The 27,920-nt window shown below is 46.6% G+C and overlaps 1 protein-coding gene across 1 annotated transcript in view; it reads left to right on the top strand.

Moving 5' to 3' along the window:
• KIF27 (kinesin family member 27) overlaps positions 1-27,920 on the top strand; it is a 1,764,776-nt gene that overhangs the window by 832,721 nt on the left and 904,135 nt on the right. The window lies entirely within an intron of this gene.

Genomic DNA, 27,920 nt, shown 5'->3' with positions numbered 1-27,920 from the left:
GGATTCACATCTACCCCTACCTGGACGATTGGCTGATCAGGGAGCGTTCTCCCGAACAAGCCCGGGATCATCATAATGTCACCTGGCACTCTCTTCACAGACTGGGCTTCTCCTAAATTACAAGAAGTCCCATATGACACCTTCTCAAAAGCTTCAGTACATCGGAGCTGTACTAGATAAATCCTTGGGGGAAGAGATTGCCACCAGAGGTGAGGGTTCAAGACATTCTTCAGAAGGTTACCACATTTCAGAATGCCCACAGTCTACCAGCCATCGATTTTTTTTATTTTATTATTATTATTTTTTTTAATGTGTTTATTTATTTTAAGATTGCATGGCCTCATGGCATCCTGCATTTTTCTGGTGCCAGAGGCGCGCCTGAGAATGAGATCCCTTCAATGGGCTCTAAGAACTCAATGGTCCCAGTGCTCAGGAAAAATGTCAGACCTACTTCAGATTCCAACTAGTGTCTCACAGGATCTTCTGTGGTGGGCCTGCAAGGACAATATTCTGAAGGGAGAACCTTTTTGGCAACCATGGCTTGAGATGACAATAGTGACGGTTACTCACGGGGTGGGGAGCCCATGCCAACGATCTGACAGTCAGCGGTCGTTGGTCTCCATCAGAGTCCAAACTAAATATCAATCTTTTGGAGCAGAGGGCAATCTGACTAGCGATGAAGGCCTTCCTGCCCTCTCTACGGGGAAAGAATGTTCTGATAATGACAGACAACACAGTGGCCATGTACTACCTCAACAAGAGAGCGAGGTGTAGGGTCACTACCACTGTGCAGAGAAGCAATGCAGCTCTGGTATTGGAAGCAATGCAGCTCTGGTACTGGAAAATTCAAGAAGGAATCTCCCTATCGGCAGTTCACCTAGCCTGAGAGGAGAACACTGCAGCGGATGCTCTGAGCAGCCAGAGCAGTCTCTCTCGTGAGTGGGAACTAGCTCACAAAGTCCATCAAAAGATCTTCACCCTTTAGGGAACCCCTCAAGTAGATCTGTTCACAACTTGGGTCCATCGGACGTGCAAACTGTATTGTTCCAGGGAATTTCCCAAAAGAGGAAACTCTAGGAGACGTGTTTGAAGTGGACTGGGAGTTTCCACTCCTGTACGCGTTTCCTCCAGTCCCCGTCATTCTTCATGTGATCAGGAGGTTGAGAAGGTTTGGGGAAACGAATGTCATATTGCCCCGGATTGGGCCAGGAGGACATGGTACCCGGACCTTCTGGACATGTCCATCTGTCCTCTGATGCATCTTCCACAAAAATAGGACCTTCTCTCGCGAGAGGAGGCTCGGGTTCTGCATCCAGAGGTCAAAACACTTAACCTTCACGCTTGGTTTCTAAAAAGCTGAGATATGAGAATTGGAACCTCCCAGATGGCGTAATGGAGGTTTTGCTTTCGGCCAGAAGGCCACCAACAAAATCTTTGTACCTTTGCCATTGGAATAAATTCTGCAACTGGTACAGAAAAAAAGAATGTATATCATTTTCTAGGTAAATCATTGGATGTTTTATCCTTTCTGCTATCTTTAGCCAATCTTTCCAGATTGGTACTATTGAAGGCTACTTGGCGGCACTGTCCATCTTTATTCACTCGTCAGAGGAATGTTCCTACTTCAAAATTCCACTTGTGACACAATTTCTAAAGGGACTCACCAATGTGCCCCCACCCCCCCCATCTCCTTTCCAGGTTCCAGTTTGGGACCCTAATCTGGTTCTAAAATTCCTAATGTGTGCACCTTTTGAACCCTTACACTCATGTCATTTAAGGTTGTTAACCTTTAAAACCATTCTAATGGTAGCTCTAACATCAGCCTGTAGTGTGAGCACGTGGCAGGCACTTTCGTCCAAGCCACCCTTTACTATCTTCCACAAGGATAAGGTTGTTTTAAGTATCAAACCTTCATTTTTGCCGAAAATCATTTCTGATTTTCATATAGGTCAGAAATGTGTTCTACCTTCTTTGTATCCCCCACCTCCTCTTAGCCAGGGGCACGAAAGACTACATATTAGACCCTCGGAGAGAGTTAAGCTTTTATATGTCTAGAATATCTATGCTACCTATTGTTGACCAGCTCTTCATTGGCTATACGGTACATAAACTGGGTCAGGCTGTTACTAAACAGACCGTATCCTGGTGGATAATTTTGGCAATCTCAGAATGTTACAGGCTGGCAGGGAAAGACCCTCCTGAAGGCTTAAGGGCCCATTCCACCATGGGCATGGCTACCTCTATAGCCCTGTAAATGGGTGTTCCAATTAAAAACATTTGTGAAGCAGCAACATGGTCTACCATCCACACATTCACAAAGCATTATTGCCTGGAATCTTACCTCAGTCAGGATGGTACTTTTGGCAAGGCAGTCCTGCACTCTGTCAATGAAAACATATGAATTCAAATTCTACTCCCGCCTCCAAACCAAATACTGCTGTGGGAGTCTGTGAGAGATGAGGAATACGTGGGAGGCCATAATCCATCTGAAGAACAAGTTACGTACCCCTGGTAACGTTCTTTCGACTGGATGTTCCTCCCACGTATACTTTATCGCCCTCCCATCCTACCCCAAGTAGAATTTCCTGTGCTATTACAGCTTCCGTTCCATCAAGGCTGAGTACGGTCACTCCCGTGTTTTGCGGGTATCTCTGCTGTTAAAGGGGAAAAACAGAACAGAGGCCAACGGGCGCTACACGTGCTATGTATGCCTTCGATGACATCATCCTCGACGGAGGCCTTCAAGGGACATTGACTCAACGATATCGACGTACAGCACCCTCTGCTTTAAATTGTTTGCTGAAGCTTGGACAACATGTCAAAGATGAGGAATACGTGGGAGCAACATCCAGTTGAACGAACGTTACCAGGATTAAGTAACTTGTTAATCTAATATAAAAGAGGGATAAAGAAGCTGTCCTTATCGCTAAAATATACTTATCACAGAATATTTAAAAACAATTCACCCGCATCGCAACCTTTTGACATTCTGGACATTTTAAAGAGGAATTATTCCTTTGGCAACAAGCAATTCTTTATTCAACCCCCCACAACGAAGTGTGTGCACGGAGTGCAAGGCAGGGGACTTAAAAAAACCAGGTTGGATAAAGACTTTGAATCAAACAAATAACGGATGAAACAAAGTACCACTTGAATAGCTGCTCATTGTTCCAGCTCAAATGTGACTCTCATGTGAGTGGTTTGATCAAATCTGTGTCGTCAGTAATGTGTCGGCCAGGAAGTCGACATGGATGATCAATTCAAACACACAGTATACCAAAATATTTAAGGATATCGTCACAGACAAAAGGGTTGACCGGCTTCGATGACACAGTTAGTGGAGTCATCTTCTTCAGGACCAATACTTTCAATAGTGCAATCAGTCACTTGTCCATCAGGTAGAGTGGAGCATCCAGCCCAAACCTAGAAGAAAATTGGACAGATGTTCACCTAGGTGTCGTGTAGTGGACGTTACTTTGTATGGCAAAACATGCCTCAAGCTAATGTTCAAGGGAATATGTCATAATTGGTGACAGAGACCTGTTCCCTGTGAGGGGTACCCCCCTCGGACACTAATCCAAGTAGCTTCCTCCTGTGTGGCCCATAGTAGACAATTCTATATACCCATCAGTTATCAAAAGGGATTTTTTAGAATATTGTGGCTCGTTTCTAGAACACCATCTCTGACTCCCTCGGAAGGGAGCAGCGCTCCAGCCACGAGTGGGAACTTTGGCAGGACCAAGTGGACCACATTTTCACCAAGTGTGGCAGGCCCCAGACAGACCGGTTTGCGACGGCGGCAAACTCCAAATGCCCGACGTTCGCTAGCAGATTCCATCAGCCGAGGAGCCTGGAGGACATGTTCTCCTTCCTGTGGGAAGGGAGGTTCCTATACACTTTTCCTCTATTGTCTCTCTTGCTACGAGTCATCAACACACTCATACAGTGTCAGTGCAGGATGATACTCATCGCTCCGGCGTGGCCAAGGTAGATTTGGTCCCCTGACCTTCTCAGTCTGCCAGCGTTGCCGCCGATCAAGCTACCGGCAGTCCTGTATCTTCTCTCCACAGGAGGAGGCTGAATCCTGCATCACAACCCAGGATCTCTCAACCTGAGGGCTTGGCTCCTGCAGCGCTAGAGTCTGGAGGATATGAGTTGCCGGCAGACTGCAGGGAGGTCCTCGCCAAGACCAGGGAATCGTCGACTCTGAGGTGCTACAGTCACAAGTGTAAGCGTTTCACTACGTTGTTTCGGGCGCAGAAGATTTCCCCTCTGAGAGTCACAGCCTGCAGATGCTTCCCTACTTGCTATCCTTGGCCAAGGCCGGTCTGGCGCATGCCTCTATCAAGGTACATCTGGCGGCTATCTCCCGCTACATCAGGTCTCCTAGAAGCTCTTCACTTTGGTCTCATGGACTCGTCAAGGAGTTCCTCAAAGGACTTTTTTGATCTTTCCTGCCGTTGAAGGCTCCTGCCCCGGCGTGGGAACTGAACTTGGTGCTGACGAGGCTCATGGGGGGCCCCCTTCAAGCCCATGCATCAGACCCCTCTCAGGTTCCTCTTGTGGAAAACTGCTTTCCTCGTGGCCATCACCTGTTCCAGGAGGGTAGGTGAGATACAGGCCCTGTCCTGCAAACAGCCATACTTTCTATGCATCGAGGCTGGTGCTGTGGATGCACCCCTCCTTCATGCCGAAGGTTCCGTCGGAATTCCACCTCAACTAACCTTTGATGTTACCTGTTTTTTTCCGAAACCTTTGTCTCCGGCTGAGAGGGCTTTGCACTCGCTGGACGTTGCTCGTGCCCTGAAGTTCTACGTGGCACGCACTAAGAGTTTTCGAAAGACTTCACAGCTGTTCATGAACTTTGGTCCTGTGAACCAGGGTAAGGCTTTGTCCAAGGCTTCCATCCCAAGGTGGCTCTGCGGCGAACCGCTGCCCAGCTGCCAGAGAGCCCATTCCACCAGAGCGATCGCTGGGACGACAACGTTCCTGGCCGGTGTGCCCCTGCTGGACATCTGCAGGGCTGTTACGTGGAGGTCCACGCACACCTTAACGAAGTTCTACTGCATCGACAGAGATTCCAGGGAGGAGTCCAGAGTCGGCCAAGCAGTGCTACGCAACCTGTTCGCTTGAGGTGAGTCTGTTCCAGAGGTATGGTATGGTAATGTTTATTTGTAAAGCGCCTATACACAAAGCAACAGTTTCAAAGCGCTCAAGGACAGAGGGGGACAAGGGGAAGAAAAACAACAGTCATTCAGAGCCCTTGAATTTCTGAACGATACAAATCTGCACAGGCACAAGTACATATAAAACCATTAACAGTGTAGATAACAGCAAATAGGTCTGGCGACGATTCTGCAGTTTTTCCAAGTGCATTGAGGTGCCACCATGCAAGGAGGGGGGGGGGGGACAAAGGAAGACAGATAAACAAATCTTCAAGGCATGGTACGTTCAGATTGTGCAAGTGCAAGATGGTACGGTCAGGAGAGGAGAGGGTGTGCAAGTGCGCCCAGTCAATAAGAAGCTGGGGTAGGTGCTGAGAGATGCCACTCTCATGGGTCATTCACCAAGTGCAGTAACGATGAGGCAAGTGTAAGGCCCGGAGGCAAGTGCGAGAGGACTGGGGAGTGTCCCAGGTACAGGTGAGACTCTAAGGTACACCTGGCGGCCAGTCAGCAAACTGTGCGGAAAGGAGGGAGAGAGGGAGAGAGTGGAGAGAGATGGAGGAGGTGAAGAGGAATGCCTTAAGGAGTTTCCACAACTTATGGAAATTAGGCTCAAGATGGGGGGTCGCAGGGAGGCTATTCTATAGGGAGGCCCCTTCTGAGGATAAAGATCTCCCTCCAAATCTCTGCTTGGAGAACCGGCTCACTCGCAGCAGGTTGGAGGTAGATGAGCGGTGGGCTCGGGAAGGACAGTATTTAGGTATGCATCATTGCAGATAGGTAGGTCCCAGGCCCCAGAAAGCTGTGTGGACAATGCAGAGGGTCTTGAACTTGATTCTTGCAGCCACGTTGAGCCAGTGAAGGGATTTCAGCGCCAGAGAGATGCAGTCCCAGAGCTTGAGGCCAAGGATAAGTGTTGTGGTTCTGTTCTGGATGAGTTGCAGAGGGCGCAGAGGAGAGACAGGCAGGTTGAGAAAGAGGCTGTTGCAGTAGTCCAGCCTTGAGAGAACCAGGGCTCTGGAGACAGTGAACCGCTGGGGGAAGGTGAGAAATAAGAGTACCTCTGAGGAGGTGCAACTGGTAGTTGGACTTTTTAGAGATGTCCGAAAATGTGAGTGGAGAAGGTGAGAGTGGAGTCAAAGATGACCCCAAGGTCTGTCTTATTGGCGTTGAGGCAGAGGTCATTTGCAGCACACCATGACTGAATTGCAGGCAGATAGTCAGATATGAGTGAGGTAGAGGAAGTGGCTGAGGGTAGCCTGAAGGAGAGTTGCGTGTCATCCGCGTAACACTGGAAGTTAGAGATGAAAGTGGAAATCACTCGTGCCAGGGCAGCCATGTAAACGTTGAAGAATCAGGGGGATAGGGTAGAACCCTGGGGAACACCACAGGTTGAAACAGTGATGGTAGAGAGAAAGGACGCAAGTTCCACCTGGGATGGGTGGTCAGAAAGGAAGGAGGTTAACCACGCCAGAGCCTGACCTGTGATTCCCAGGGTGTCAGAGACGTGCAATCAGGATGTTGTGGTTTACTGTGTCAAAGGCAGAGGAGAGGTCAAGAAGAAAGAGCACAGAGGGGTTGTTAGTGTTGAGATTCGAGAGCAGGTCTTCACAGGTGTTCAGAAGAGCCGTTTCCAGGCCTCTGGATGCTCTAAAGCCAGACTGATGGGCCTGGAGACATCCAGCAGATTAATTGTGGAGGGTGAGCTGAGATAGCCAGCTTCTCTAGGAGTTTGCCCAGGAAGGGGTGATAGAGATAGGGCAGTAGTTTGCTGGAATAGAAGGGTCAGCAGAGGGTTTCTTAAGCAGAGGGTGCACAAGGGAGTGCTTAAGAGAAGTTGGGGAAAATCCAGTGGCAAAAGAGAGATTGCAGAGATCGTCCAAGACTGGAGCGAGAGAGTCAGTGTTGTCCTTAATGGTTTTGCAGGGGCAAGTGTCGACCTGTTTGGATGAGGCCTTCATAGACCGGACTTGTCTGGTGACCTCATCAGGTGGGATGGGAGTGAGAGAAGTGGCGGAGGGGCAAAGGGTGGCTCCAGAAGTGTTGGTGTATGATGTGGTGTGGCAGTCAGAGAGGAAGGATGTCTTGGGTTTTTGCAGTGAAGTGTGCAGCCAGGGCCGAGCACGAGCAAAGGTCCTGGGTTGGTGTGACAGAGGAGGAGGCTGCTGCAGGATTTACCAGTTCCTTACAGACTTTGAAAAGTCTGGCCATGTTGTTTGATGCCGCAGAGATGCAAGCTTGAATGAAGACTCTTTTTTTTTTTTTGGTGTGGATGCAGAGTCGAGTAAGAGTGAATTGCTTCTGTTGAGCCTTGCAGCCTCCCGCATGTTGTCTAATGTTGTACTGCTGTGTATTCGTTATTCATGGGCATGTGAATCCATGCCAGACCCATGCCGGAGAACAATAGTTACAGGTAAGTAACTTGTTCCTTGCATTGCCAGAGTCAACCCAAGGGCAGAATCTACATTTGTACCGTGAGTCTCTTTTTGAAAAAGAGTTGGGGATTGAGAACGCTTCAGCAATGCCAATTGAGAGTCCACCGGCACCCATCACAAAACCCAACAAAGGATAGCACCCAAGAATCAGTACAGTGCAAAAGTTAAACTTTCATCATAAATGGTGGCGCTAGGGAGCATGACCATGATGGCCGGGTCTCTGTGAGCTCCATGAGGCTTGGAACGTGCGCCCCTGAAATTCTGTAATATCATTGTCCCTGTGATGCACCCACCGGTGTATTGAGCTGGCGAAGTGCTGAGACTCAACGTGGTGGGCAACTCTTGTGTGGAGGGGGCACATTGTAGCCCTATTCAAGCTGCAGCCTACACCCCTAGACTGATGCTGTGAGGCATCGGTCTCGCTGAAGATTGTTGGGCGCGGCAGAGCCATGGGGTAGAGTGGAGGCTTGGGCGTGATTTGTGCCTAGGCTGGCTGGCTTTGGCAGTGGATACCTTCACCAGGGACGGTAACCCCTGGAGAGTAGAGTGGCGTGAAGATCTGCTGGGGAGAGGAACTCCCGGCGGTTGTCTGCGGACCTGCATGGACCTGTGCCCACCCCGGATCAAGTGGTGGAGCGGCCAGCAGCGGATGGTCGAGCTCTGGTATTCCGAACGGTGAGGGGCGGGGGGGACACAGACCGCTGCTGAGGAGGCGGGTGCCAGAGATAGCACAGATCCACAGGAAGGTACAGGCTGGTGACGTTGTGTGGGAACTGGTTGTCTCTGGGTGCCCCCTCAGCTCCCCGAATAGGGATGCTTCCGCTTCGGGAGTGAGGCGCGGGGGGGTCGTGACTTCACCTACCTGGAACTGATGGGCTGTGGAAGTGAACTGGAGGCGACTGTTAGCTTCTACAGAAGTGGTTGGAAGGCCTGCCAGCCTGGGCCTGCATCCAAGGGTGTACAGGGCAGAAGAGCTGTGTTGAATTGGGAGTCCTGGTGACCTGCTGGGGCTGTCATAGATAACGACTGCCACACAGTGGACTCCGGACATTGCAAATTAGTAGTGAGCCGGGTTGGCGTGCTGGCTGGACCTGTGGCTTTGAGAGGTAGTCCTGGGGGCCTTGACAGTGAGAACTTGGTCTGGTGTGTTCTGTTCTGGGGACGTTGCTGTATGCTGCATGGGTGACATGGTTTTCTAACCCTCTGGTTGGTGGGGCTGGAGACACACAGAACATTTCTTCCTGAGAACTGCCCACCTGGTGTCGTACCTACCTCTCATTGGGCTGGAGGGTCACCTAAATAGTTGTTTTAGGACACCATACTCTGCACATATGAGGAGCCTACTTGAAGATGGTGAAGGGCCAGCAAAAACTGGAGCAGTGCATTGGAGGTAGGAACGATCGGCCCAAACAAAATCCCTAATGAAGAGAACCCTGCCCCGGCTCGGCCAGAGGAGACAGTGACCATGGAGCAATTACTGGTGGCCATCTAGGATGCCAGGAGCTTGCTCGAGGGCAAGATGCAGACCCTGACTGTGGAATTGTCATTGGTACGGGCAGACTTCAAGAAGATGGGGGAAAGAGTGCAGGAGCAGAGAGGAGAGTTTGCAAAGTTGAAAATGTGGGCAAAACACTGTAGGCTAGGATAAACACGCTTGCTGCAGCGTCAAGAGTGCTTGAGAATCGGGCTGAGGAGACTCCCAGTGGTGCAAAAATAGGATCCTGGGGATAGGGCGAGGAGGGTACAGTAAGGAGTTGTATCTAGAACGCCTATTCTCGGATGTGTTAAAGATCAGGGGGCTGTCCATGTGGTTTACTTTTGAGAGGGTGCACAGTGTGCCGCGAAGACAGCCCACAGTTGGCGCTCCCCTGAGACCCATTGTGGCAAAGCTATTAAACTACAGAGACTGAGATGCAATTCTACAGGATGCACACAGGTCATCGGTCTACTAATTGGGGAGGATGCGCATCATGGTTTTTCAGGATTTTACCCGGGAGATGCAAAGACAGCACAAGCCCTATAATGGAGTGAGGAGAAGGCTCTGAGATCTGGGTCTGAATGAAATACATGTTGTTTTTCCCCACAAAGTTAAAGGTATTGGTGGATGGCCGCTTACACTTATTTCAAATTCTGGCCGAGGTGTGGGATTGGTTGGACTGAGTATGGGGACAAAGAAAATTACCAACGTGGGAGGGGCCGTGGATGAGTCTTGAGAGGAGAGAGTGCCCTCACTGCACAGAAAGACTGAAAGTGGAGGATGATGCGGGGAAAGTGTGCGTGAAGAAGAATGGCACGCTTGAACAGAGGCGGTAACGAACGTCCACAGGGCCTGGCCGAAGCAGAGACCCAGATGAGGTGAATGGTGGTATAACAGGGTCGACTGATGTGGAGAACAAGGGCTGAGGGCTGCAGCCTGAAACATTGGATGGGATTGTTCTCTGCTCTGCATGCTAGAATGGTTAATTTTCCTTGGAGGGGGCCTGGGGGCATTGGAGGATTGAGGGGTTGAAAGGTATTTGTGAGTTGGGATCACTTGGGGCTTCTTTTGATGTTGCATAGGGGTGACTGTTCTGTGCTGGATGGAGCGACCCACCTGTGTTCTACCTTCACCTTTGTCACTGGCTGCTAAGTTCGGGAATGGTGGTTTAGGGGGGACCTCTAGTTATAAAGGATCTTGTTTAGTGTGATTTTGGGGGGAGAAGAGGAATGGGGATGCGCCCTGGGTTTGAGGGTTTGGATGCAGGGAGGGGGTATTGTTTGGGAATGGGGGCTATTGGTTTGTGGCTCACTTGTCTGCTTTATGATGATTTTAGTTGGATGTGGGTTCTCAATTGGTCGTGTGCAAGTTTTAGTGACCTTATGGAATGGCCAGGCTAATGTTACTCAGCTGGAATGTGAGAGGGCTGAACAACATGATTAAAAGCGGTAAGATCTGGTCGTACCTTCATTGGCACAACATTGACGTGGCCATCTTTCAAGAGACTCACCTGGATTCTCACAGGTTATAGGGGATTCAGATGCGTTGAAGGAGTGGCGGTTGGCACCACATTCTCTACTTATGCAAGGGGGGTGCTCATATGGATTAGGGACACCGCAGTGTTGAAGGTTTCAGTCTATGATGGATAACAAAGGTAGATTTGTGGGGATAGTGGGAGAATTACTGGGGATAACAGTGTTTTTACTTGGCATTATGCCCCTAATGTAGCTCAAGCTCAGTTCTTTCTCAAAATGCAGGACTTATTGGTACGTCAAAGGAGTGTCTGGCCTCTCTAGGTTGAAGATTTTAACTGTGTTCTAGATGGCACGTTGGATGTGGCCAGTACAATGGTTAAACCGCTGGGCATGGCAACAAACACCTTAGCTCCAGTGGTGGTAGACTTATATCTGAGAGATGCCTGGATGGTGCTCCACAGGGATGAGTGTAGTTACTCTTACTTCTGGACAGTTCATAAATCCTACTCGCAAATTGATTATGCATTTCTGGGGGAGGAGAAATTGGATTGTGTGTCCAGCGTGGATTATCTGACTACTCACCTATTCTGGTGGAATTGGTTCAAAGAGATGTTCAGTCACTTATACCTAAGTAGGAGTTTGACAATCGAATGCTAGAGGATGTTTGGTCCAGGGCTTCATTGGGTTACAGCATTCGTCAGTTTCTTGAAGATAATTGGGGCACCACTGCGCGTAGATCTACTGAATTGGAAGCATTGAAGGTTTTTATAAAAGGGTCATGCATGTCTACTAGTGTGGGAGTAACTAAAATCCTCACTTAGGAAACACAAATTCTTGTATTGAAGGTAGCGCAACTGCACCAGGAATTAGCAAGATGGAGGGTTCAGCTTGATGAGTTGAGTGCCGTAAATGGAGATTTGCACGAAGTGAGGGAATGCTTGAGTGTCCATTCTTATGCTGGATATTTACACAAAAAGAATGTTTATGAAGCTACTTTGGGCCTTATTCACAGAAGCGTTTTATAATGGTGCAATCCCATAGTAAAACTCTCTGTGAATCAGGGCCTTAGTCTGTTATAAACCTTTATCTATGCATCCAACAATCAGTATCAAAGACTCATCTATTTACAATTTAATAAAATTCATCAATAGAATCGGCCTTATTCACAGCTAAAAAACCTCATTTATAAATGTCATAGTTGTGAATGTCAACGGAAAGTGTTCCCCCATTAACAATATAAAACAAAATTCTTCAGCATTTAAAGACTTTCGATCTTTTATGAAATTCTACAAATACCTTGTTCTAAGTGTAGTCAAACCTGTACAAAAAACAAGGACATGCGTTTCAAGATTTCCAACTCTCCCTCTAAAAAACACAAACTACATCCAAGATCTGTCACTGCTTGTTTCTGGACCAATAGGATCTCCTTTGTGGGGTACAAATCCATTTGAATCCTCATACAAATATGATGATAAACAGGATTAGGGAACTTCATCAGATATTTAGGAGGGACATTATAGGCCCTGGATTTTTAACTCAAGTTTCCATGTAGTCTAAATATATTTCTACTTGGATCTATCATGATCCAATCTTGTCACCATAAACTCATTTTCGTGAACCCTGGATTAGCCACCAACATTTCCAGAGTGGATTCTAGATAGTCCAAGATTGTCATTCATTTGCATTTCCATTGTTGAAATGTTCGGAATGTATCCTTCTCTTTAGTTATTTTTAGTATGTGGAAAGGCAAAGGCGTGTCAAACATGATACATTTCCGATATAGTTAAAGTGCCTTGCATATCGTCATTGCATACATTGATATTAAGCCCAGCTCATATATAATCACTGATATCACTACTCCATTTGGTAATCGTAGTACCCTCCTCCAAAAAGTACCTTCTAAACTAGCCCATATTTTCCATGACAAAGTTAAAAATGCCTCTGCTCCATATGTTAAAATAGGGATCACTTTAGATGTATAGAAGGCAACTACAGGGAGCATAGAAAACCTTGTATATTTTTTTATGTATCAGGATCCCCTGAGCAGCCACATTTTTAGTTTTTGTGTTCAATTCTAATTTTCGAGGGATTTATACTGGAGTTGATACAAGTGCTCAAGTAAGTAGTCACATTTACTTGCGTTAAAACTTCATCATTCAGAAACCACCTGAATGAAGATTTTTGTTTTCCCTCAATGAACGTAAGGTCAAGACATTTGCCTTTCCAGGGTTTATTTCTAAACCATTCTTGGACGTATATTGTTGTAAGCGATTTAGTCTGTGCTGAAGATCAATTAGTGTTTGATCGATAATAAGAAGGTAATCCGCATAAAGCATCCAAGCCAAAGGCTGGTGTTGGGAAAGATTTCATAATTGTATGTAATTTTCACTCCATGTGTCAACCCCCAACCTTTTTGCTGCTGTTTAGACACCATTGACTGACTTTGCCAGAGAAGCACAGCCTTCAGCTGCACTCCTCTGGGCTTTCAGTCACTTTTTATGGGGAAACTGACATGCCCTTAAGACAGTCAGTACTGGGAGACTTTGTACTTTGTTTCCCTTAGTCCTTTCCTCATGTTGCAGCTTTTGTGCAACATGTAGCCAATGTGCAATGTATCTTACCATACAGCACACTTGGGTCTCTAGTCATTTCCTAAGGCCCTAGAAACTCTTGCTGGACTTTTTATGAACTGTGCAGATGTGTCATGGACAGGACTGGTGGCAGCTATCTTTTCAAAATATTTGTAACCCTTTCCTGCCATGTTAACCGTGTTTGGCACGAATAGGTGGCCGGGCTCCAAAATGGCCATGCCAGAAGGTTCTTTGTCCTGTCCTTTGGCCATCTTGCCCCTTCACCTTCCCCAGGTCGAGACAACCCGGGTCAGTCCTTATATGGTCATGCACTTTCCCGCGAATCCCAATGCTTTCGCGGGCTTCTGCATGCCTTGTGTGTGTGCCTCCAGGATGTGGGCTGGGATGTCTGATCCCAATACACATCCTGGGTGCCAGAGAGTCTGGAATGCCCTGAATGCCTGGGAACACCGTGGTCCGTGATTGGTCCACGTATGGAGTGTGTGTTTGTGAGCAGATCTCCCATTGGGTCCTCTCTGTTTTGGCGCGAAGGGAACTTTGGATAAGAGGAGGCTGAAAACACCACTACCATGTCGATCTCCTGAGTTCACAACGAACAAAGGATAGGAGCCAAGTATCTTGCAACAAGAAGCTGAGTCGAGGAACCGCTGGTGACCCGCTGGAAGGTTTGGCACCCTGAGCCCGCTGTCGTCCTGAGGGACCCCTCTGCATCTGATCGTCCTAGAAGGTCTCCGAAGACGCTTCGACCCATTGGAATAGTGGGACCAACTATTCTCGGCACCTTCATCAAACCCTGCAAGTAAGCCTTCTCGTAAGTGTCCCTGGGCCATCCAGTGGGCTGACCAGCTTACGCAGGTACTTTGCTCTGTCACCGCCACCGTTTCGAGGAGGCCCTCAAAACTTGGTATACTGCTAGCTCTGTGTCCCTGGCACCCTCACAACGAATTTCGTACACTTGGCATTCCCAATTCTGAAGTGAGACGAGTGCGCCAGGACCAGAGTAAACGCGGTTACCGTGTTGCCCTACCGCGGCAACGACCTGTGCAAGTTCGCTGCAATTGTGACCCTCTTGCCCCTGAAGCCTGCTGCAGTGACCCTGGGTCGCTTCCTCCTCCCGGGTTAGAGAAATCGCAACTGTCCTGTTTGGGAATCATCGCTGTATCTTGGGAATTACAAGGTGCCGAGATGTCCTTTTTGCCGCATTCGAACCTTCCAGCGAAGTGGACTGTACTGGCGAAGTTTGGGTCTGCCTGCGTCGGGGACCGGTGAGTAGTCCTTACCCCCACTTGTGGCCCCTAGCAAAGGCGCCCATTTTTACGCACGAGTGTCCCCTGAGGGCCCCTTTCCTTTCCACAGCTATTGCAAAATAGCGAATCCATCTCGCACTCTCAAACTGCTTCTGCCCTCAAGTGGAGGTCCTTCTTGAATAGTGGGAACTTGTTCTGCATCACCTTATCCACCTTCCTGAGCTGCTAGAGACCCTTGAAGAGACCCTATCCTGCCCATTGGCACAAGCACATGCATGTACTTTCGAGCACAAGGCTCCTCTCGTCGTAGGGCTTGGACTGCCTCTCAGTTAGGTGTGTTATTGATGTGGAACTGGGTCTAAAGATTACCTGCACTGCCTGTTTTCTTCCCCTCTAGGTTGTCAACATATTTCGTGCGTTTAACCCTTTAGACCCCATTGGTCTTGTATATATATATATATTGTATTGATTGTGATGTGTTGAGTTATTTCTAATATAACACCTGTCTGGAGTAATTTGTAAGTGTCCTTGCTTTGTATGCTCATTGAGGTCCTTCAGTCACCCTCACCCCTCCTGAGACTTAGTCTTGACCGCCTGCCATAGCTACCCTGATTGGTCTGGCTTATCCAGAGGTTACCCTGTTCCAAGAAACTAGGCTGGCCTTCTGAACCTCTGCTCCTCCAGAACAGAGTCCAGGAATCCATCTTAACAGCTGGGCATTCATTTTCAGAGGAAAAGCAGTAGTTAGTTCTAGGGTCTCGTTTAAATCAGAAAGAAGAAGATTAAACAATATCTGGGCCAGCGGGCATCCTTGTTTCAGCCCTCTTTAAGTTCTAATTTACTTTGTTAGTAGACCTTGAGAGTCCAATCTGATCTGAATCTTTGTAGACGAATATAGGGCATTCATCGCCAATAGTAGATCTTCTGGGCAACTCCATTCGGTACGTTTATGCCATAAGATGTTTCTATTAACACTATCAAAAGCTTTCTTTGAGTTAATAGAAGGCAGGTCGTCAATTTTTGAGCCACTTCCAATGGCCCACATCTTTAAAAAAAAAGATTCAAAATAAACTAATTCAAACTGTTTCCGACCCGATTCATAAACCCAGTTTGATGAGGGTCCAGTCTACCTGCACTATTGGCCCATTATTTTAGGTGTCCCAAGATCACTGCAGCAAATAGTTTACCTAACACATCCAGGAGAGCAATAGGGCGGTAGTTACTAAGGTCCGCCCTATCACCTCAGTTGAATATAGAAACTATTATTGCCGATCTCCAAGTGTCTGGGACCTTCCCTTGCCTCAACATCTGTTCAAACAATTTATTTGAAAAAGATGACCATAATTCTGGGGCTTATTTGATCAGATCATTGGTGAGTTCGTCTAGGCCAGGCGCTCTTGATGAACTCACTTTTTTAATTAGAATATTGGTTTTAGCAAACGAAAAGGACCATGCCCTCTTCATTTTTTTAGGTGGAAAAACTACTGTGTCTCCCACGGGCCAATTAATTTCCCCAAAAATTTGATCCAGTTCGCTTCTGTCACGGCATTCGTCATAATCGCTGATTGGAGAATAGTTTTACTATTTAATTATCCGCCAAATTTGTTTCAAATCTTTTTTTTCTGTCGCCTTTAGCATTAGCTCTCTGGCAATTTGCATCATTATGGCTTTGTGAAAAATTAGGCCATTTTTATATTTGTATTTCCTTTTTTTCACCAATTTGTCCCTGGATTGGTTTTCTGTACAATTAATATTCCGTATGGCAATCCGCAGACTTCTTTTGGCTAAATCAGTTTCTTTATCATAGATCTGTTTCGGGGAGGAATTAGATTTACACACTTTTTGTTTAACCTTACCAAACTCAAACAGTAAAGGAACATAATTCAGACCTGATTGTTTTATTTTCCAGTTATTTCTCATATTTAATTAATAGCGCAGTTACATCTTGCTGTTGCAAATGCAATCTATTTTTGCCCTGTGAAATTTCTACGGGTATTGGCCAGTGACTATTCGTCGGCTTATTCCCCACACTCCAAGTCATCTTCAAAAGATGGTAATCGCTGTTTTTCATTGTAATCACCTCCAATGTTTTCACATTATTAATTATGTTCCCTGATACAAGAAAATAGTCCAAAACCCGAGACTAGAGGTAATTTGACCAAGTTGGGTCGCCGGGGGGAATCCCTGTTTTTTTGTCCATCCAATATGTAAAAGGCTCTCATCTGCATTGCGTTGACCCATTTGGCAGCTCTTTCTTGACCCTGATTATTGGAAGAATCGAATTCCGTAATTATCAGGCCATCTTGATCAACAAAGACTATATTTAAATCACCACATATTAATACAAACATTACTTTCTTTTGGCTACCATATCCATCTGTAATGTTCATCACAACATCCACAAATCTATTAGATTCAATTACAGCAGGATTCCAATAGAAATTTAGAATGAGTCCAATTTCAAATTCCAAATATCCTCCAGATCGAGTATTATCAAAGTAGCTTGAACAAATTGTTTCGGATACCATGTTTTCAATACCACAAACCCACCCTCATTCCTCACCAACGTGAGTAGTCCCGATGATGGTCTACCTTTGGGACGTTTGTAGTCCGGATTAAAGTATAAAGAAAAACCATTGAGAATAGGAGTAAACAGCAACCAAGTTTCTTGCAAACATAAAATGTCAATCTTCTCAAAATTAAGTTCACCAACATTAAACAAATAGGTAAATCCTCCAGTGTTCCAAGATCCTACAACCCAGTCATTATCGTTGGAGCTTCTCTTATGTTATTTAGTCTTGGATAATGAGAGGGCCTCAGCCATCTGCGCCCATTGACCGTCTTGTGGGACTTTTGCCATGGACTTAGAGTCCTACTTAACCAATCTTTTCCCTTCGATTTATGCAACTAAAAGTAGCTTTTAAAGGATGGGTTGCAACACCTTTAGGAATACTCAGAGCCTCCCCAGCTCTTTTAGTAGGTGAATTAGAGGACTTTCCCAGTTTGCAATTAGGTAATATTAAGCGCTTTGTTGACCTATATTTTGCATTAGATTTATTACATTCTTGGGGTGCTCAGATTTCAATCGTGTGGCAGCAGAGCATTCAGTCAATTCGAAACGCAAGGGTAGAAGAAAATGGGCAGCTTCCAGCAGAGTCTTTAACCGGATCAGTGATTAGATGTAGCACCACCCTATCCGGTTGGTATTCATTAATACATTCCAAAATCTTTATCTTTGGTATTGATAAACCGAAGTACTGGCATACGGTGGAATAGTCTTACAACATGATTTCGATTTAGAACAAAGCAGACTTCTATTGTTAATATTTGTTCCAGAAAAAAGGTTTTGCCTCCTGTCCTTTTTTTTGAGAGTCTTGGAAAGTAGGCCCTTTTTAACAGGACCATCAATCGAAGATTTGGCTGCTTCACGATTTCCAAATGTTTAAACTTTCAATTCGAACCCATTCTTTTTTGGGCCAAAGTAAGAAAGGGCGTCTCAGTCACTGATGAAGGCTGGTTTGCATCATCACGCTCCACATCAGAGATCACCAAAGTTTAAAGTTGGGCTTCTATCTCTAGATGCAACATTAGAATTAGTAGAAAGGGGAGACAGAGAAACCGGATTGTCCATTTTCTCCCGTTCTTCATTCATCGAATAGGTGAACACGTTGAAAAGCACTTCTTAGTCAGGTCCCCCGCTCAAGATGGTTTGTTTGGATATGCTTGGTTCACAGGCAACCAAATGCTTGTTCTTTAAGTTGGCTCTTCTTTTTGGAGATAGAGGCGGCATTGTTAAATTGCGCAGAAAGTTTCTTGTCTCATTAAATTTGGCTCTTTTTCGTTGCTGGATATTTTTTGTTTTTCTTTCCAGGGCTCCCTCTTTCAAGCTTTTACGAACCATTTTCCTTTTTTTTTCTGGAAAGAGTTTTCTAGCGTGATTATGGAATCTTCATTTATTTCTGGCGACGTCCTCACAGCAGCTGATCGATCCACCTATAAGGTTTAATTCATTAAAATGTCTGTCTTTCGTTTTTGGTGATGGTTGATTTACCAATGCTTTATGAACATCTGGGAGCTTCACCTCCCTGGATTATAAATTGTCTGTCTGTGTTTTTCTCGTTGAGTAGATCCTGGCCATCAGATTTAGAAAGCGACTGAGCGCTTGATTTCTATGTTACTACGCTCATTAGTTTCTGGATAGACCACCTGAGAGCCCAGTGCATGGTCACTTTTTCTTTCTTTTATTATCTCCAATAATGATCATAAAATTCTTTTTTTATCTGCACACTCCAATTCCAACGATTCCTGAAGTTTCTTTTGAAGTGGGGGAGGCATCTGTGCTTCATGGTCCACTCTTGTTTGTAGTGAGGATATGAATGATTCCACAAATATCATTTTAGAGTGGATCATGGCTAGTAAAGTGAGTTTTCATTGATGTTTTCATGTAGTTTCGGGAATGGTGCTAGTGAGATAGTGCTGGCATGATGTTACAATGGCGGCAAAATGACGTAGCGTGGTTAGATTTGGCTGAACCACGGCTAATTTTGGGGGGAAAAAACTGACTCTGAGAGAGAGGGTGAAGACAAAGAAGATGAAATTGAGTGAACAGGGTGCTGATCACCGGACAGTGGTGATTGTGTTAATAGCAAATCCGAAGCAGCATTAGAACACATCACAATCTCATCCGGTCAGTCAAGCTCTTTTTTAATATCTCATCTATTGTGTAACTGTTTATCACTTGCAACCGTTTCACTTGGGTCATTTAGGTTTTTTCATTAGTGATTGTGCCCAGGACGAATTCACTAGATTACTAGGTGGGTTACAAATGCGCTGGTCCTCATTTCCTTCAAGTCGATTTTTTATGATCACTATGTCATTAACCAAGCAAGCAGCAAGGGGAAAAAAAAATTCTCCGGTATTTGAAGCCAAAAATAATTGCTGAGGCACTTGAGTTGAAGGCTTTATCTCAGTTTCCGACGATTCTGCAAACTTCAGCACACATGCCGTGTTCGGCAAAGCTTGGGTCTGACCCGAGGATGCAACCTTAGTATTAGTAGAAAGGTGAGACAGAGAAACCGGATTGTCATGCAATGTAGAACTTGGAAGCCTTGCTTTACTCCAGTCAATCAATGATAGTCTATACACAGCTTTGGCCTTGGGCTCGTAGCATGACAATAGGGCACCTACGGAACACTTGTCAGCATTAGACTGGGACCCTTCTTCCCCCCTTGACTCCTATTCCGCCCTCTTCTGAATGAAATATTCTCCTCTACTTGCGCAGGAGAACATGCAAGGTCAATGCTAAACGACTCCCTCACCTCTGGCACCATTCCAGAGGCTTTAAAATAGCGTATGTCAAACCCCTTCTAAAAAAAAGGCATCCCTCCACCCCCTTTGCCCTAAGAATTACAGGCCGATCTCCAACACCTGATTTCTTGCGAAACTCATTGACTGGGCTTCATCCTCCCAGCTCAACCTCTTTGCAGAATCCATCAAACTACTCAACCCTGCGCAATCAGGCTTCAGGCTGTGTCATGGAATAGAAACCACTCTGATCTCGATCTTGGATGATCTCAAGGTCTTGGCAGACTCTGAAGGTTGCGCAACGCTAATTCTCCTTAATCTGTCAGCAGCTTTTGACACCGTTAACCATTTTATCCTCCTTGACCACCTCCACTCCCTAGGAATCCGTTGCTCGGCACTCAAATGGATTGCCTCCTTTCTCACCAACAGGAAACAAATCGCTTTCTTCTCCCCGTTTGTCTGAACTGCTCGCGCTGTGAACACTGGAGTACCCCAAGGTGCCTGCCTCTCTGCTCTTCTTTTTAACCTCTATCTAACCACGCTACCAGGAATCATCCACACACACAACTTCTCCTGTTACAACTACGCTGAGGATAGCCAAATTATCCTAAGAATACCCAAAACAAGCACCAACCCACGTCCCAACCTTGAAGCTTGCCTTAGTGATATTGACTGATGGATGACAAGAAACCACCTCCTTCTGAACCCAGATAAAACTGAAATCATGGTGTGTGGCAATACTGCCCTTCTCTCGCAAACACTCCCATGGCCCCCCTCTCTTGGCACCCCCCTCCAAAACAGTCAAAAACCTTGTCTGCACTATGTACTCAGACCTAACCCTCTCCCGTCAAATCAATAATGTATCAAAATCCTGTCGCTACCACCTCCAACTCCTTGGACACATTTTCCCTTACCTCACATACACCAACAGACTCCCCGCTGTTATGTCGAGAGTGGACTAAGCTAATTCCTTATACCTGGGAGCACTGGCATACCAACTTAACTAACTCCAAAGAACCCAAAATGCTGCTGCCAAACTCCTTCTCGTCCTGGGACACAGAGACCACATCTCCCCCGCTCTCCGCACCTTTCACTCGCTCCCTGTAGGACAAAGGGCCACCTTCAAAACCCTATGCATTACACACCGAGCAGTGCATAAAACCGGCGCAACGTACCTACAAGAGAAGATTAAACCCTATGTCCCATCATGCACCCTAAGATCAAGCACTGCCCTCTTACTAATGATTCCAACCTCCAACTCAGCCAGGATTGGAGGATCTGCCTTCTCAACATTGGCTCCAACTCGGTGGAACTCACTCCCCCCACACGTTCCACACACACAAGATTACATGGCCTTCCGCAAATCTCTAAAAATCTGCCTCTTTCCATAAACCTGATTAAGACCATCTAGGGCTGCTAAAACCCTGCAACACCATGGGCCACGACTTCAATGACATTACATAGCAATGTTATTACAACCTGCGGACAAATGTTCGGGAAGATACCGAGCAATGACACCACTGAAAGCATCTAACAAGTCACCAAGACAGAATCAGGAAACAGTTACCATAGATGACACCCTTTAGAGTCCTGCAGACGCTAGATATAGGACCACCAACTAGCGGCTTCATGAGTTCACTACACATGCCGGCTACCTCCTGTGCCATCTTCCACTGAGTGCAACTATCGCGAAGCGTGTGAATGTAATCCAGAACAGTGGGTAAGAATAAAACATCCACTCCAGACACTCACCTCTCCTATCACTATGCTCCCTCTCTACTCTACACCAACACACAATAGAGTGCAGCTACACCCCTCGATCAATTTAAATCTAGCTGCTCACATACAAATAATACTCCATGAACACCTCAACATCCTGCCAGAACGCAGCCACACCCCATAAAATAATCAGCCTAGCTGCACACATAACGTCCTACACAGGCCTAATGCCTCCAGAATGTAGTCTCGGAGACCAACCACCAGACTGCACACATTCAACTGATCTCTCAATACCACCACACCTAATGTTAGGATGCAGCTACCATCAAGCAATCGCATCAGCTGCTCACATATAGAGTGCACCCAAGCACCCTATAATACCCTACTCTCTCGACTGACCTAAACTTCGGTCCCCGAGGGCGTTTAACCCACGAGTGCTTTGAGGTCATACTAATGATATACAGAGCGCTATATGAAATAACATAACATAGATGAGGTTTCCAGTCATTTAGCAAAGTAGACCCCCTTCTAAAATGTCAATGTCGATTAAATCGTGCTCGCTATGTGTTGTAATTACATCCTTCCAGCCACTGTTCGTGTTTTGTAGTAATTCTTTAAAAGTACCCAGCAGCATTGGGGGGGGCATGCATTCTACGACATAGAGGGGTGTACAAACAATGTATGGGTGAATTTTTTGATTTCAATGCATTTGAATGCCCCACACATTCAATACCCACCTCAGAATCTTGGCGCCAAGTATCAGCGTCTTTCACTTCATGTTGAATACACTATTCATTAGAAGAAGTAATCGTTGCTCCCGTTGTACTAGCCAAAGGGAGGAAACCTCATCAATGAATCGCAGCTGGCATCTAGTTCAGGGCACATGAGAAACCGGAGTAGACTCTTTAACCATTGTGTTTGTATGGGTCGAGTCGCATCGCAGAATCATACAATGCTCTAACCAAATTTTTCTCAGAGGGTGCCACAGGCAAGTCTCCACCTTGCGGCGGTTGCGAACATTGGTAAACAGAATCAGTGAAAGTACTGCTGCACCGCGGACACTCCGGAACACCGGAAACACTCCTGCAGCACAAATCAATGCTCTGCTATGGAGCAGGGGTTTTAAAGTTATTTCTTCTCCTTCTTGCACGAAAGACAGGGATAACAGACTGTCACCACGGGTATGCTGCACCGGGAACAGTCCTGAAGCACTCCGCACCCTACTCCAATCCTGCTGGATACATTTCCCATCAGCATTCAGAACGTAATAAGGCAGGTAAATTACTGGCTTGGTTGGTTAGAAAAGAGGGGGGGACCGCGTTGGTGTGAGGGAATTTGCGGCTCAGATGGGTCAATTGCCACGAATAATGAAAGGAAATGTGCTGCATTCTGAGATTTTTATGCCATGTTGTATCAGGAAAAGGACGAGTTTGACGCCCATCAAGCAGCTCAGTGGATAGAGGAGGCTAAGCTAGCATTTCTAGGCAATCATCAGAGGGAGCGGCTTGGAGGGGAGGTGGATGTGCAAGAGGTATCTAGAGCAATTAGCAGTTTATCCCGAGCTAAGACTGCAGGGACGGATGGGATTTCAGTTGAAGTGTACCAGGACTACATGGATATCCTTAGCTATTGGATGTTTTTCTGGAGGCTAAGACGAGAGGGGGTTTCCAGGATCCATGCTGGAGGTCCTTGTAATAACTTTGGCCAAGAAAGCTAGGGATCCGGCCTGGCGTGCGTCATGCCGACCCCTGTCTGTTAAATGTGGATGTTAAAATTGTGTGCATGGTGTTGGCAAGCCAGTTGACCCCATTCATGCAGACTTTGGTCCATTTGTTACCAGACTGGTCCACTATGGATAACCTGCAGTGGTTAATTTTGATCCTGGATAAACAGACGGACTGAGCAGAGGCTAGCAGTGATTAGCTTCGGTTCGAATAAGGTGTTTGACTCTGTTTCTTGGAACTTTCAATGAATGGTTTTAGAGAGGATGGGCCTTTGGGTCAATTTTATTGAGTGGGTGAAGTTGCTGTATGAAGGCTTGTCATCCAGGGTGCCAGTGAATGGGATGATTTCCACCTTGTGGTGTCTACGTAGGGGGATGCGGCAGGGGTGCCCACTCTCCCCATTGATATTTGCATTGTTTTTCAAACCTTTGGGGAAGCAATACCGACGGAGGCATGAGGAAATGGGTTCATCATTGGTGGGGGGGCCCATACACACTATATCTAAGTGCGCAGATGATGTGCTGTTATATATTCAGAATCAAACCTAGTTCAAGCTATGCAAACAGTTGAAGTTTGGGGAGTTTTCTGGACTGGCAGTTAATAAGTCCAAGTTGGCTGTGTATGTGTTACCCACTGATGCCAACTGAGGGCTTGAGCATTTTGGGATGGCAATGTTGGTCAGGGGATTTAAATATCTAGAGATAAGGGTCAGTGCTGATTGGGAGTGGATGTATAGCCTGAATGATGGGAATACTTGTTGTAGCATTTGAGAGACTCACAGAATTTTGGATCGAATTCCCCATCTCCTTGATGGGTCGGATGGCCCTGGTGAAAATGATGATGTTGTCTTGATTATTGTATGTCTTCCAGGTCATGCTGATGTTTTTGAAGGCTGCTTGCTTCCGGTTACTGCATAGTACCTTATCTAGGCTACTGTGGAAGGGGGAGACACTGAAGATTGCTCTGGGTGCCTTGCAGCTTCCGGCGGGTAACTGGGGGGATCGAGGCACCTGATTTCAGAGGATACTATTGGGCATCAATTTTGCAGTACACGTTGGACCGGTGTGCTCAACCACACAAAGACCGCAATATGATTTGGATCATGAAGGATTCAGAACCTTGTCGAGAGCTAGAAATGTTAAGAGGGCGAGATGGGGAACTAGGAAAAGTCCTCATCCTGGTGTGCACCATTATTTGGGTTTGGTGAAAGGCCACTGGGCAAGCGGGACAGAGGTTTCCCTTTTTACCGGCTGTGCCACTGGGCATTAGCAGATTAAGGACAGTGGTGTCCGGGAAGAAGGGGGAGGCAGTTGGGCGATTGGGGCGAGGCGGGGGTCATAGATGATTTGTTTGTAGGGTATAGGGCCATTACATGCACATCATTTTACACGACCCATCCGTCAATTCGCTTGAACTTTTTAGAGTTTGCCACCCTGATGGCAGGTGTGCGGGAGGCCTCGGATGGGTTGCCCAGGAAACCATGTATCTAATGGCATGAATGTAACCCTTTTTCAATTGGTGGAAGGGGGTAGTGTGTGTCGGGAATTGTATGCGGCTAATAGGAATGAAGGGGAGGACTCGCCGCTGGGGCTCAGACTTAAATGGAAAGTGGAAATTGGTGAGCAACACTCAGATGGTGAGTGGACTGGGTGTAAGGACTGCAGGGTGGTATCTGTACTCCTGCTCTCTATATGGCAGAGTAAAAGCACAGAGCACCCCAGCCAAGAATCTCTATTTGGTAACGTTGGACGCGCAATCAAGGCTTAAGCTCTCAGGAGGTGATGCAGGCTGGTTCTTAAGTACAGTGTAGTCCCCAAGCACCCACAAAGGAATGTTCACACACTATGTTAGTGATAACACAGCTCTTTATATAAATAAGGTTCACGTTATGTACATAATCACAAAAACTCATTTTGTGCTCAGGCAATTCTAAAATGGTAAATATATACAGGTGAAATGTGGTACCACAATTACTCTTGATTCCATTAAAATGCACCAACTGCTGACAGTTTCCAATGGCATACAAATCATAATAGCAAAAGGTATCAACCATAGACGTAGGAGGAAAACAAGTTGGTTAGACAATTGGCAGAATGCTGGGCCCCTACCGTCAGGCACAGTTCTGTATGAGGATCCCCCCACCTGTAAATAAGATATTAAACAAGCCCAGTCCATATATTGTCTATTAGAGTCTTAGCTCCTTCTACAAATGTTCTACTACCCCAATGTACCTGGTTTAGCAGAGTTCGACGATGGGTCGCCGACGGATCCTTCTTGAGTGAACTCCCTTTAAGGCAGGAGCCACGGATCGTCGAGATCCCATGAAGAAAAGGGTGAACAAAGACATTGAGGCAGCAGCTTCGGTCCTGGTGGTGCTCGTCGACGATCGGTCGTGGATGTCCTGCGAAGATGAGGCGTGCAGTGCACCTCGACGACAATCAAGGGCACCAGGTTGTCGGCGTCTGGCGTCGGCGAACGGGACTCAACCACGGCTGGCTTTTGGATCTTCGTCAGCGTCTGTGAGGTCTTCGGGTGGCAGGAAACCCACCGGCAGATTCTCCTCAGTTCGTCGCCTACCTTGACTTTCTCCGACAGGGCTCTTCGGTTAAGGTTAACTGGTGCACAATGGTCCCCCGTAGCTCGGGAAGAGGTCTCCTAGCCAGGTCCTCTCTTGGATCAGTTTCTTGAAGGCACAGCAGCTTTCAGATTGCGTAACAGCAGTCAACGTTCTTCTTCCGGCTCGGCTTCGAGATCAAGCATCAAGTTTCAACTTCAGCTTCTGAACAATTTCCATCAGTGAGAGGTCCCCAGATATACTGTTTGGTCTCTCATTCACTCTGCTGGGTCACACTCAGGTAACCAATCATTCAGAAGGGCATTCAGGCAGGCAGGTAATCAGGCTCACAGTACATTCAGGCCATTCTTCTCCATCCAGACACTCACAAAAAGGAATGTGTATTGGGACAAGTGCCCAGCCATTCAGCACTCCACACTGCATTCATACCAGTTTCGGGCAGGGCTGTCTCAGTCTTTGTGTCACATACCAGAAACCAGACGCCCATAACATGAAATGCATATTGGTCACACACTCGATTCACCCAGGCCCCACCCCAAGGATGTACCCACAACATACAGTCATTGGGAAGGCTCCAGCCAGTCTGGCCTGGACTTCCCCACAATACCATATATGGAACTTCCACCCAACAGCCAATCAGGGAAAGGGACAGAGTCAGGGCTTCCCAGGACTTTGGGAAAACAAGGTAACCGGCAATAGAAAGCAAGAGGCCACAGGGGCCATCTTATCTCCTATCAGGAATCAACTGATTCCAATGGCAGGGCCTGGGTATCCCAAAATGGAGGATACTCAGGGCGCCTGTCAAATTCAGCATGGAGCTGTCACCAGCCCATACCCTGCTCTGTGGGCCACACATAGGTGCCCAAAAACATACACTAGGGGTACAGGGTTGTAACCCCACCCATGGGTGCCATAAGAGTGTCCCATGGGTTGGTTCACCAAACCAAAAAGAGGAAGAGCTGCACTGCCAGGAGTCCCACATGGACTCCTGTGCAGAAAATAACACAGAACACACATGATAAAGGAGAACAGGACAAGGACATGGAGGCCCTGTCCCTCCAATGCATTTCCATCATCACACTAGGGTCCTTGAATATGCGAAGCAGGTCTTCAGAAATGTTTAATTCCAATGGCTACAATATAAAATTGTGTGAGGGGCATACTACATCCCGGTGAGGGTTGCTAAAATGGCAGTCTGAGTGGATCCGACGTATTGGAGATGTAGGAGAGATGATATACATGTGGTGGGGATGTGATATAGTGGTGGGCTTTTGGGAGGCTATTTGCTTGGAATTACTTGCGGTAAGGGCTCAGCTTAGAATCGAACACTGCTTGCTGGGCCTTCTTTCCCGTGGGATGGGCAGACAAGGGAAAAGTGAGGTTAGAGTCCTGGCGCTGGGATTAATGTTAGCCAGAAGTGCGATTGCTATGGCCTGGAAGTTGCTGGGGCATCCAAGATGGGAGAATGGCATAGAGCCTTCTGTAAATGGGGGAGGACAGAAAGAGACTTCAATGTCCAGATGTATCCAAGGGATGGTATGGAGTTGTGATATTGGATTTGGCATGAGATTTGGGATACATTGGAGCTGAATATGGACCTACGCCCACCATGAGATGGCAAGAATATGGACATTACTTACGTTATTAAGAGGATTGTAGGCGGCAAGAGGTTGATTGATATTTGTACAGATACGGGGGAAGTGTTAGTGGGTTGTGTTATGGTTGCAATGCTCGGAGCTGAGGCGTATGTACCTGTGATTTTACATGTTGTGTAATAACATCCAAATGATGATTGTAAGAAGACGTGTTTGTTATGAAAACTAAAATAAAATGTTTTAAACGTTCTTTTTTAAAAACAAGAAAATTTCAACATAAAGAAGCTAATCTGATGGGATGTAGAACTAGGAGTCATGGTACTATTAGACACCTATTTAATTACTTATTGGTAGAAGTTTGTTGACGATACATGGAATGAAACCGCATCTTCCAGTTGCTCAAGGGATCTTCAGCATGCCATTATCTCAGATCCCCGTACATTTTCCATCTCCTGTTTGGTGAGGAATGGCATATATTTGGCATTCCTGCAGCAATGTGGCAGTTTTTACAACATAATATTGTATCTCACAACAAAATCCTACCTGTGTTTCAAGACAACCCGGCTGATCCGGAAGAAGTTCTCATAACATTTCAAGAAAGCCCAGCAGATCA

The sequence above is a fragment of the Ambystoma mexicanum genome, chromosome 6p (genome assembly GCF_040938575.1).
Source record: "Ambystoma mexicanum isolate Mex_15411 chromosome 6p, UKY_AmexF1_1, whole genome shotgun sequence".
Taxonomy (NCBI): Eukaryota; Metazoa; Chordata; class Amphibia; order Caudata; family Ambystomatidae; genus Ambystoma; species Ambystoma mexicanum.
Note: the sequence above shows the minus strand (reverse complement) of the source record. Positions and strands in the feature narration are given on the sequence as shown.